The sequence below is a fragment of the Dipodomys merriami genome, unplaced genomic scaffold (genome assembly GCF_024711535.1).
Source record: "Dipodomys merriami isolate MVZ:Mamm:240054 unplaced genomic scaffold, mDipMer1.0.p SCAF_495, whole genome shotgun sequence".
NCBI classification, from domain to species: Eukaryota; Metazoa; Chordata; class Mammalia; order Rodentia; family Heteromyidae; genus Dipodomys; species Dipodomys merriami.
Window position 1 is genome coordinate 339,020 of NW_027206063.1, and position 11,497 is coordinate 350,516.

General features: G+C 37.3%; 1 long non-coding RNA gene across 1 annotated transcript in view; it reads left to right on the top strand.

Annotated features, from left to right (window-relative positions):
* The window catches only part of LOC138809362 (uncharacterized), a 44,670-nt gene extending 38,397 nt beyond the window's left edge, over positions 1-6,273 (top strand). Inside the window, exons 2-3 of the long non-coding RNA XR_011366820.1 lie at positions 5,290-5,560; positions 6,210-6,273. This is a non-coding gene — a long non-coding RNA (uncharacterized lncRNA). The remainder of the gene's footprint in view (positions 1-5,289; positions 5,561-6,209) is intronic.
* Positions 6,274-11,497: the final 5,224 nt, after the last annotated feature.

Below are 11,497 nucleotides of genomic sequence, written 5' to 3' on the forward strand. Positions count from 1 at the left end.
ATGTAATGCACCTAACTCTAATGAACCTAATCATGGCTGGGAAAGTATGGTCATAGATACGTTTGTTGTATTTTTCCTTATGAATATATAATACTCAGTTATTATATATAATATATATTATAATATAGAATACATTATACATTGTATAAATAGATTAAATAGATCATAACATGTATTATGTATTAACAGACTTCCTCATTTTAGATGTAGGAACAGGCAACATATTGAAAGAAAAATGTTTGAATCTCTGAGTTATTTCTCTACCACAGGACCATACCAGGTTTCATTCTTATTACCCAAAGAGCAACATAGGAAAACGATGCCCATGGATGTGGTTCTCTGGATTTTGGATATATATATAATGAATAATATTGAATATGTAAAACTATAACAACAGATAAATAAGTGAATACCTATGTGCACACACTCCCAGTCACATTCATGTATAAGACTTTCTTTTCTATGCTCTTATTCACCTACACAGAGAGTACATGAGTTGCCCTTGAATTGTCCTGGAAGTTCTTTATTGGGATACTGTAACTTCACATCCTTTGTTCCCTAAGTAGTCAGATGCTATGTATTCAATAACAAAACTGTTACAAGCAAAAGAATCCACGCTGACACACAGAGGAACTTGGATTTCAGAAATGCCACAAATAAGTGGGAGGTACAGCAGTACTTTTCAAAATTGAATAGACTACATATTTATTAGAAAGCTTATGAGAAAAAATCATCAGCGTAGGATGATACACTTGAAGAAAACTACAGTTTAAATTACATATAGCCGGGGGCTGCAATAGACAATAAATAAGAATTTTTAAAAAAATAAATTACATATGACATCAAATTACAAAGTTCCAGGGCATTTCCCTACTCTTGAAAACTAGAGTAAAACATATTAAAAGTAAATAAATGAAAAGACAAATGTTTTATACCAAATTTCAAAACATACTATATGTTATACAAAGGAAATGCGATAAACATGCATTTTACAGTCTATTAAAATAATATGGCATGAAGAATCTGATTAACTGATTCATAAAAGTCAATACAATGCAGTTAAAACATCCGATATCTCAAGTGTTAACTTAGCAGAATACTTTCCATCTATGGTGTCTATTTTGCATATCATCCAGCCCTATCCATCCCACAATGGCAGAAGGCTTTTCCTGAGAAAGTCCAGAGACCTGTCTACTGTGAGTGCTCAATGTAAACCTGTTCCAATTCTCTTTTATTTGGGCATGTGATAGACTGACTATCTGTTAACTTGCCAAAGGCACAATTTGGACAGGCTTCCAGTAGTGATATTTTAGCTCTCAGAAAAAAAGGGAAATTGAAGACAGAGGGAAAATCTACCAGATCCCTGAAAGATTTCTATCATTGTGCTAAACCTGTAGCTTTCTACTGACAGTTGAACAAACTGCAGTAATTGCCACTCCAACCACAGGTCCAAAAAGTGGCTTTCCAAATATTGGCCTATTTTCACTTTGGTAAATCAAGACACACTATTGTGGCCCCGTTTTACTTAAACTATCAGCTATGGTTGGCCCAAAGGATAGTTGAACTTAAGAATTTCTTAAATTTTAGGTCATCACACAATCACTTCATAGCCCTTAAACATTAAAAATAACTACCCATATAAGTCTGCATTACATACTTATTACTGTTTTTCTTCATTTGTCATGATTTACATATTTGTGTATCCCGGGGCTTAGCTCTGTAATATTCCTTCTCATGTTTTTTACCACTGAGTACAGTAATTATTTCTGTATTTTTCTCCATCTCTGTTTACATTAATTCAAGTCCTTAATAGCATCCTGTCTACTGACAACTCGTAACTACTGATTTTAACAAACACAAAATGTCCCAAGTGAGCTTTGATCTCTATCTACAAACCAATACCTCATTACTATTTGATTAAGTGATAACTCTTCCAGCTGTCTTCTCAAAATACCTTGGAGTCATTTCAGACTTACAAACTTTTTCACACCTCATATTTATTCTATGACCAGGTTTCGACAAATTAACTCACTGTATATTTTAGGAAGAATATATATATATATATATATATATATATGTGTATACACACACACACACACACACACACACACACACACACACACACACACACACACACACATATATATGGTATATGAGTGCTAGTACAATGACTAAAATTTGCAGCCTAGGTTCTTTTATTTTTATTTTTTGGGGGGGTTCCGGTCGTGGGGCCTGCACTCTGGGCATGGGTGCTGTCCCTCAGCTCTTCAGCTCAAGGATAGTGCTCTACCACTTGAGCCACAGCACACTTTCAACTTTTTTCTTTTTTCTTATGTGGTGCTGAGGAATTGATCCCAGGACTTCATGCATTCAAAGCAAGCGCTCTATCATTGAGCCACCTTCCCAGGTCCTTACTTTTCTTTTTGGTTCAGTCTTTATTTGGTATAAAGATCACCTACAATATCATTACCCACACCCCTTTAATTTAAAAATATGTATATTCTGTAGCAATGTTATTGCCATTATAACCATAATTAGGAAGATAATGTAGGTTCATCTGCTCCATACATCTTGAAAGGTAATGAGGGTGAAACTTACAGAATATCCTCAGATATGCCTGGTGGAAACCTGGATTTGAATTATGGTTCTACAGCTGATCCGTATTGGGTACTTGGGAAATTTGTTTGGCCTTGTTGCCTACTTCTGTTTTTAATAAAATACTTAATTCATTTCCTAACTGGAAGAACTATCTTGAGCACTAAAATTACCCTAATGCAGGTGCAGTGCTTGGAATGGTGTCTGCACATTGTGTAGTAGGTCCCAAAGAAGTCAGTTTCTATCAACATTGTCAGAGCATCCTTCCTGAAGGCCTTAATATATACCCAACTGATGTTAATATCTGTGAAAACTTATCTTTACTAAAAAGGTCTTGTCTTCATATGAAACAATTAAAGTAATGTTGGGGCTGTCCTGTGGCTTTTATTCTGAAGGAGGTTTGCCTAAATTTTATTCTTACTCTATTAGTAGTAGCAGTAGCATTCTTTAGTGCTACCCTTCATTTTTCTAGTTCTGTGTTCCATTTGGAATACTATTGTAACTTAGTTTATAATCTTTGTTATTAGAATAAATAAACTACAACTGCTGAAGTTTTAAATAAAGAGACAATTGTAGGTGTGCATTACATTTTATGTGCTTAATACTTTCCTGAAATTATTCCTTTTAGGTTATATATCCCTAACAAACTATTTTTAAGATTTCTTATATGATTTATGGATTTATTTTATTATTCTTATATGATTTCTTAGAGATCCATAAATAAAACATCTCAGAACAGGACAAAAGAAGGTAAGAAGTTATAAAAATACTATTATGGGGGCTGGGAAGGTGGCTCAGTGGCAGAGTGCTTGCCTTGCATGCATGAGGCCCTGGGTTCGATTCCTCAGCACCACTTAAGCAAAAAGAAAAAAGCCAGAAGGGGTGCTGTGGCTCAATGGTAGAGCGCTAGCCTTGAGCTGAAGAGCTGAGGGACAGTGCCCAGGCCCAGAGTTCAGGCCCCACGACCGGACCCAAAAAAATATACTATTATGGTGTCTTAATGCTAAGTGTAAAGAACATGTAACAAAACAGTTGGAAGATTCATTTGCTCTTTTTTCTATTCTCTCACCCTTCATTGTAGAAACTTTCTCACTATGAAGTGCCAAGTCGTCTGGACATTTCAAGCCTTGTCTCAGTGACAGAAGTGATGGGATTAGGACATGTGCTCCTATGACTTGCTTTTAGGAAGTTCACAATAAAGCAATACCAGTACATTTTAAGAAACTTTTCTGAGAGATGTGCATTGACTTCCTCAATTGCCAAAATTAAATTCATATATCAAAACATCAAATTACTTACATTGTAATATATGCAGTTCAACTGGCATTACTAACACTTCCATAAATCAAATGCAAACTAAAAGCTCTATATCAAAAACCAACATCTAAGGCAGTGTTGAAAATACAAGAAGAAATACAATAAATCTAATAGAGTGAGATCTTTAACACTGGCAAGAGCAATGATAGCTGAATTTTTAACCAAGCTTGGAAAGTTCAGGTGTCCACTAATTATGTGATTAGTGTTGCGGAGTTGACCTTGGTATTAAGATTAGAGGTAAAATTCAAAGACAGCTAAGGTTGCTGCAGTATTGTAGGTCTATACAGTGTGACCCTCCCTGATAATGGTAAAGCACAGAGTAGAAGCTAAGTCAATAAAATGTATAGGAAAGATTTTCCACTGAGAATAATTGCAGGTGGTGATCATCACTCTTGCATTGAAAATGTACAGCCCATCATTCTACTTTAAACTCTAGAATATTTCTGATCTGAAGACAATTATAACACACCAATGTGCTGTGAGTGCTGAGCAGTTTAGGTGTGTATTACTGTAATATATGTAAAATCTTTAGAGGTATGGAGTGACCTGACCTTCAAACTTCATTCTGTGTTGTTAAGTTTCATGGAAAAATGTTCACAATTATGCAATTCACACTCATCTAAGTCTGAATCAGGCAACTGAGATAAGACATTTGAGTCAAGCGGAAAAGGTCAGATAATGTGATGTTAGGAAAATGAACCCTTAAATATGTATTTTAATGTTTTCGTTTCTTTCATGCATGTGTTTCTAACGCATTTATAAGATTATTTCTTTGTTGCTTTGTATGTCCCTCCCCCACAGTGTAACCCCCGCTTTCACTATATTTGATGTCAGTATAATATGTGGAGTAGATGGGGACAAACAAGTTGTTTAAGGATTCAGGTGGACCTGTTGCAACAATGAGAAGTACAAAATGTCATGTCAAAACCAACTTTACAATGTCCGTGTGTGGGGGGGAGGGGGGTATAATTGGGTGGGGGGAGGGGGGAGGCTGGGAAGGGAGGTGAAGGGTAAACAAAGGAGGAGGCTGCAATGCTTGGTAAGAAATGTATGCAATATCCTGCCCATGTAATTGTAGCCCCTCTGTACAGTATGTTCTCAAATAAAATTAAATTAAATTAAATTAAAAAAAAAATAACAAACAAAAAAAAAGACATTTGGGTCATCACTCCAGTGACGTGGTTTGTGACCTATGAAATAAATAACATTATTTCACAATGTATATGTGTTTCTGAAAATTTATGCAATACCAAATACCAAATGTACAAAAGGGACAATTGTCCATCTCTTATATATATCCGAAGTAAAGATACACTTGAACTATACTTTCTTGTTAGAGGATCACAGAACGACTGCTGATATTTGGTTTCTTTCCAGGTGCTCCTATACATTTGTGAATCTTCTCTGAGGAAGTGTTTTCCATAGTTTGTTTTGAGGTGTTCCGAATATCAGTACTGTCACTAACCACAACCATGAAACAGCAAAGATGATGGGATACCTGGCCAAAGAACTGAGAAATCACAGGAAGTTATAGGAAAGAAGACACCAGAGGACCCAAAGCCTCATTGCCAGCTTCTGGATCGCCAAATCCTGTTTAAAATGCTTTATATTCATTCTACTACAGGGGTGGGGTAATGAGAGGCTACAGGTATGTCCACAAACTGAGGCATCAATCTAGTTTGTGGTTACAACCATTAACTGAGGTATTGTTTGTATACATAGTGATAATTGAATCCCTAATTTTTAAGGAGCAGAAGGGAGCAATAATCATTACAACCATAGCACAGACATCCATCTTGTTTCCAAAGTCTTAAACTTTTATTTTCCAACAGCTCTAACTTAAATACTTTTGAGGTAATAACCCATACCCCTGTCTTCCCTTAACTGTTTGACCTTTCCAGAGCACAAGCTCACAGCCTTTTGATTGCTGTTTGAGATGGCTTCCCAATATATCCCTTTCCAGGTATAACAGTTTGACTCTAGAATCCCTCACAAGTACTATTACAGATGGGTTATTTTGAAAGGGATATTTTTTTCTAGGATAGGTTCACTTTTTAAAATTTTATTTTATTTAAAGGTACTATACAGAGTGGTTATAGTTACATGAGTAAGGTACATTCCTTGATGAATATTGTTACCCACTCCATTGTTGTTCTCTTATCCTTTCCCACCCTCAACCATACCCCCCACCCCAAAGTTGTAAAGTCCATTGCTGGTATATTGTCTTGTGAATATCATTGTTGTAATGGGTCACTTCTTTCATCATTATGTTATTTCCCTTTCCTTCTCCAAATCAGATAATGTATATACAAGATGGAAGGTACCAGAATCAAGACAGAGATGTCCAGAGATAAATCAAAGACAAATGAAATAAAATAAGATCTAGTTACACTTCTTTACCGACATCAAGGTTGATATCTGAAAAAAAAGTAATTGTTGTTTCCATGTCTTGGAGTCCATTTCAATTAGCATCATTTTGTATGGTCAAATGTACATAGCTCTAGAGCCAGCAATCCCATTCATGGGCATTTGTGGAAATTATCTCTAGATAGCTAATGGATGAAAAATGGAATTGAAAATAGCAAAGGAAAACAAATCAACATTCAGCTATTATGATTTTATAATTCTAATATGAAAGAACTGAAGCTTTTGTTTAATGAAGAAGAAAGTTTAGCCTGTAATTTCAATGCAAGGTATCAGTTGTAATGAGTCTGAAGTCTTTCCCTCAAAGATATCCAAGAGTAATATACTCATCCTCTGAAGAGTAAATAAGTAATTATTTATTTAGCTTTGCTTAATATTAATTTACATGTAGAAAATAAGTTAAAATATCTTCTCAGGCTGGGAAGATGGCTCAGTGGTAGTGTTTGCATGCAAGAGTCCCTGGGTTCAATTCTTCAGTACCACATAAGCAAAAGAAAAAACCCAGAAGTGACACTGTGGCTCAAGTGGTAGAGCGCTAAACTTGAGCTGAAGAGCTGAAGGACAACCACCATGTCCATAGTTCAAGCCCCACGACCGGACTCCAAAAAATAAAACACTAAAACTACCAGCACAAGTATGTTTTTGGCAGCATTATTACCATATCTAAGATATGGAACCAGTCCAGATGCCCCTCAGTAGATGAATGGATCAGGAAAATGTGGTATATATACACAATGGAGTTTCATGCTTCTATGAGAAAGAATTACATAGCCCCTTTCTTAAGAAAATGGAAAGACTTGGAAAAAAATCATTATGTGAAGAAAGCTAGACTCAAAAAATAAAGGCTCTATGGTTTACCTCATTTTTATTAATTAATATATGCTTAGGATAGTCCTAGCAGATAGTTTCATTTTTTACACTCTTAATATTCGCTGTTTGTGTGTGTGTGTGTGTGTGTGTGTGTGTGTGTGTGTGTGTGTGTGTGCGTGCGCGCGTGTGTGCAGTAATGAAACTGACTCAGAGCCTCAAAATCTTGCTTGTTTTTTTCACTCATGACTGACTGAATCTGTACTATTTTAACCAAGGTTTCACTATGTGTTTGATTGAACAATTGAACATAAATATCTCGTGGATTGCTACACCAGCCATCTGTGAACCATGGTCTTACAATCTCAGCCTCATGAGATGAGATACTGGCATCTAGCTCTATTGCCAAGTGTCATTTTTCATTTTGTTTTCTTTTGTTTTTGTTGTTTTTGTGTATCCAAAATCTGTATGGGAAACAAATCATTTATAATCAGGACTATTCACATAAAATTGTGTGTTGTTTAAAGATTACCTTAATAATGTAATCCTTTTGCATCCACATTATGTGATTTGATTTTTTGAACTCTATTGTTGCAGTCAAGTCAATTATATATAATTTGAATCTTCTTGTCTTGGTTTTAGAGGGTGTTAGGTGTTTAAAAACAGAATTTATCAAGGTTTAACTCTACACTACTGAAGCAGGACCTTTATTATTACTCAATGTCCTGTAAATCATAAGTTTATCACTACTTGAGGCACCATATGAGCACACATAGTTTCCTATAATACCTACAAATATTTTAGACCTCAATGCCATGCAATGCACACTTCTGTCAAATATGCAAGGGCATTCTTTGTGATTCTCCATGGATTTTCACTGTTCTTTTCTCTATTCTCCAGTGCTAAGTCATGTGATGGTCATGTTGATTTTCTCCCCTCTTATATTCATCATTGTATCTTGGGAACTACTGGTATGCATTACTGTACTTCTGTCCATTCTCCTTGTGCTTCGGCTTGTACCCCTCTGACCTCGAAGGGCTAAGAATTGGGGATATTTGCTTTACTCTTTATCTCAGACATCTATCTCTACTTTCTAGAAATACATTCATTGAATTCCTTCTGTAAAGTCTAATGTCTTGAAAATTATTACTGCATTTTCATGGCTTTGTTATTTGGCATTAGGGAAGAACATAGATCAGTACTGTAACTTAGGTAAAAGATTATTGCAATCATGCTTCAATAGATATTCTTCATTGGATAATGTGTATTTCAAGGTCTGCCTGCCTGCTTCTTTTTTTTGTTTATTTTTCAATGTAGTCTTTTCTTCTGGAAAATATTTATGTGCCTAGTGAAGATCAATTCTTACTGTAACTATTCATTAATTTTCTTCCAACCTCATTTCACAGATCCCTCTGAGTTTCTTCAGGGTCTGTATAGTGCTTCACATTTTTAAATATGTTTTAACATCGATGCATCCAATGATGAAGACACATTCCTTAAGTCACCATTTTGATGACTGAAAAGAAACCATGCTGCAATCTCACTATATGGCAATTTTCTGGTTTTAAATTCTTTTAGATTAAAATTGATGCTGGACAACAAATATTCTGTGTACAATTTTATATTTTCCTAATTATTTTAATATACTTCCAATATTATATAAAGTTAAAACATTATCACTTACTTAGTTTTAGGATTTCTAAAACGGTCAGAGTAAAAGTTCTATTCATTCACAATTTTAAGATAATAGAGTGTCCATTATGACCAAGTGAGATATTTAAAATTTTTTTTTGTAGTCCTTAAAGGTTGTGCTGGGGAATCCAGTCCAGTGCTTCATATTTCTTAGTCTACTGTAGGCCTCTGAGCCTGATGTGACCTGTGGTTTTATTTTCACTCAACAGGAATTTTTAAAAATTCAATAGAAATTATTACTTGCTTACTTTCTCCAATATCTCTCGCATACATAAAAGTAATATAATTCTACACTGACTGAAAATGGTGTTCCTATTAGAGTAATTGTTTATTTTTTGTAGCCCCACGCTTTACTAAATCTTGTCCCCTTCCTATCTCCCCTTCCCATAAAACTTGACTGGATCCACTGGAAACCCTCTTCCAGTCAGCCTGGTCCTTAAAAAGCCCAACCTTAACTAACCTACCCCCTGGTAGTCCTGCTATAAACTTTCAAAGGCCTGACTGCAACCAGAATCCTTCCTGAAAGTCCTCCCCTGCTACAGGGAAATCCTTCTTCCACTCCACCCCTTCCTGGAATCCCTGCTCTTCACCACCAGAAACCAAGCCACATCCATATCTCCTCCTAATATCCACCTTGCTGCACCAAGAACCCCACCTACATTGGGCTCCTCCCTCTAATCCTAACTTCATCCACCAGATACCCTGTAGCTAACTATTCTATTCCCTCAGAGTCCCATTGTTCCCATATTCTATTACTTCCAAGCTCCTCCCGTCCCTTTCATACCCCACTCCCAACCAAACTTCTCCCTCGACCCCTCCTGGTTTCATCAGAAACTGGATCCATAACTAGTCTAAGTAGCCGAAATTTTCAAGCCCAGCCCTAAACCTACCTCTTCCCACAATTCCCTTCATGCTATACCAAAAACCCTCCACCTCTCTATAACTGCCCTTGTAGCCCCGTCTTAATTGACCAGAAGCTTCTCACACAGCCCATCTCCTGCTTGGAAAGCCAGCCCTGCTTCACTATAGGCCTCTCTACCTCCCATATCTACTCTCTCAATGGCTTCATTGTTCCCGTGATGAATCCTCCCCTTATTGGCTCCTCCCACAGAGCCACACCCTACTCAACCCTGCCCATAATTACTCTACACCTTTGTAGACCTTCCACTCCTTCTCAAAGTCCTTCTTCCAATTAACCCCATGGCTCCAAGCCCTGACCTGTTCTAGAAAACCCCCACCACACTATCCCATCTCTCTACACCCTCATTGCTCCACTGCAAACTACTGCATCTGTTGGCCTCCCTCTGGAAGCCTCACCAGGCTCAACTGTAAATCCCTGTCCCTTTATAATCCCTTTTTGAAAGTTGCCTTGCCCCACTGGAAACCCTGTCCAAGTCTAATGTCCTGCCTTGCAACACTGAAATCCCCACCCAAACTTACTGCTCTTTTCGAAGTGGTAACTGGCTACACCAGAAGCCCTGTCCTAACTAGTGTAGTCCACTGGATCCTATCTCTGCTCTCACAAAGCTCTGGTCCTAAAAAATTCCTCTATACATTGTTACTACATCCTGCTCTGCCAGAAACCCCACCTCCACCATAACACACTTCCCAAAGGCCCGCCCCCTTACTAGCCCACTTCTTTCTAGCACCACTCTGCCCTCTCACAGAACTTGAAAAGCCTCTCCCTCATAGCTCTGCATTCCTGCACCAGAATCCCCACCTTTTGTCAGCCTCTTGCCTTCATTATCTTCCCTGCCTTATGGGAAACCTCAACCTACATATCCCACCAGGGCTCACAGTGCTACACCAAAACCCCTCCTCTAAGTAACCTCCTCCTCTGTAGCCTTGTTCTTCCTTTTCAAAGCTCTGCCCCAAACAGCCTCTTCCCCAGTGACCTTGCCTTCTTCCACTGAAAACCCATCCACCTGACAGTCTCCATCCTAAAGTCCCACCTACTCCACAAGAGACCCTGCTCCTAACAAGTCTACTCTTTCCTGTCCCCTCCCTGCTGTCTCAAAGCCTTACACAGACTGGCTTTCACCCTCAAAACCCTGCCCTGCTTTACCACAGAGGCTGTGCCAATACCAACTCCTCCCTTGAACCAGACAGGGCTCCACCAGAAACCCCACACCACCTCATCCTTGAAGTTCCCACCTAGGAACATTTATTACAAAAGTGATTTTATAATGGTCACAGAATTCATACTAGTCCATATGATAAGAAAGAAGTATTGACAAAATACAACAAAAATTAGATAGCTATTAGATGCCTTAGTCTAGTTTGGGGTTCTGTTAACAGGCAGATTCACATTGTGTGAAAATGTGTGAAGATGATTCCTCTAACTGGAAAGCATTCTTTGAAGCATCAGTAAGGTTTCATGAGTGATCATTTTATTTCTAGAATTTTCGTCCACATTTGTGTCCATTAACTTATAAATATAAGTTATTTTAAATCCTCTGGTTTATTTGAGGAAAGAGTATTAAGATGTAAAAAGATGACTTTCAAATCATCTCTCTAATGAATAATTTTGGACTTACTTACTTTACTATGTACTAGAATTTTTAGTAACAGAAATTCTCTACCAGAAACCCCTTTGAATTTCCTACTTCCACTAAAGTGCCCTTTGGAAAAGATCGAAGTGAGATTATACAGGTAGAATGTC